Below are 1,572 nucleotides of genomic sequence, written 5' to 3' on the forward strand. Positions count from 1 at the left end.
CAGAGGGAATGGAAACAAATGTTGTTGAATGATGATACATGGAGGGGATTGTAATCATTGCAATGAAATGAAATACAATAGGATGACCATAAAGCTGATGTTCTCCCATGTAAACTAACACTCAATTCAAAATAAAAACAAAAACAAAAAAGTGTGCACCAGTCAATAGCAAAAGTTATGGCACCAGTTTTTTGGGATACGCAAAGAATTTTGCTTGTTGATTTTTGAGGGTCAAAGAATTATAACATCTGCTTATTATGATAATGTTTTGAGAAAGCTAATCCAAGAGCTCTGGTAGCATAGTGGTTATGAATCGGGCTGCTAACCTCAAGGTCAGGAGTTCAAAACTACCAGCTGCTCTGCGGGAGAAAGATGAGGCTTTCTGCTCCTATAAAGCAGCCTCAGAAATCATGTGTAAGGTCACTATGAGTTGGAACCAACTCCACGGTACTTAACAACAACAATCCAAGTTTTAGCAGATAAAACACCCAGGAAAGCTTCACCGGGGATTCTTCATCACAACAATGTTCTTGCTCTTTCCTTTCATCAAACAAAGGCAACTATCTGATAATCTTAATGAGAAATCATTAAGCATCCAATTTACAGTCCTGATTTGAGTCTTTCTGGCTTTCTTTTGTTTCCTAATATTAAATACATCTTTAGAAGACACCACCCATATTTTTCCAGCATTAATATGGTTAAATTTACAGGACCCTCAGTTCTTTAGAGATGAAATAAATGGTTGTGTCATCATTTACAAAAGTGTCTACACCATATTGAGAAATAAATTTCATATTTTACATTTTCATCATTTAATTACATTTTTTTCAATTGCAGTTTTTGATCTTTCTGGTGGGTTATTTTTTTCAACATTTTTTCATGTGTTTGGTGGTCATCTGAATGCTCTCTTTGGTGGAATGTTATTCAAGTTCTTTGCCAAATTTATGGTTGTCTTTTTGCTGTTAAATTCTTGTAGCTTTATATATATTTGGCCTTTAGATTCTTACCTTATATATGGTTTTCAAAGATATTCTCCTAAAAGACTAGGGCTAGAAGATATTTCAGGATGACAGCTTATGCTCCTTTTGCCCTAACTGGTATAGTTAAGCACTTTGACACATCGTGTAATGGTATCCTAGTTCCTGTTTCTTTTGAAAATTCATCATAATGAGTCTGGTGATATAATCTCTGGAATAGTACTAGCCATTATGAATCAATTTCGTTGAAATGTGTGATAGAATGGTGACCATTTATTGTTTTCTTGCCAAAATATATATGAGTCTCTAATTGATTAAAATGGTGCTCTGGTAGTGTAGTGGTTATGAATCGGGCTGCTAATCTCATGGTCAGCAGTTTGAAACTACCAGCTGTTCTGCATGAGAAAGTTGAGGCTTTCTGCTCTTGTAAAGATTTACAGCCTTGGAAACCCTGTACAGGGTCGCTATGAGTCAGAACCAACTCCACAGCACATCACAACAACAACAACAGCAAAACAAATGATTAAAAGAAAGTAGCATAATTCTCTTTCTCCCTTCAGTACAACCATACTAAAAATGTTCAATGATATAATGC

Source organism: Chrysochloris asiatica, unplaced genomic scaffold, assembly GCF_000296735.1.
Source record: "Chrysochloris asiatica unplaced genomic scaffold, ChrAsi1.0 scaffold00335, whole genome shotgun sequence".
Classification (NCBI taxonomy): Eukaryota; Metazoa; Chordata; class Mammalia; order Afrosoricida; family Chrysochloridae; genus Chrysochloris; species Chrysochloris asiatica.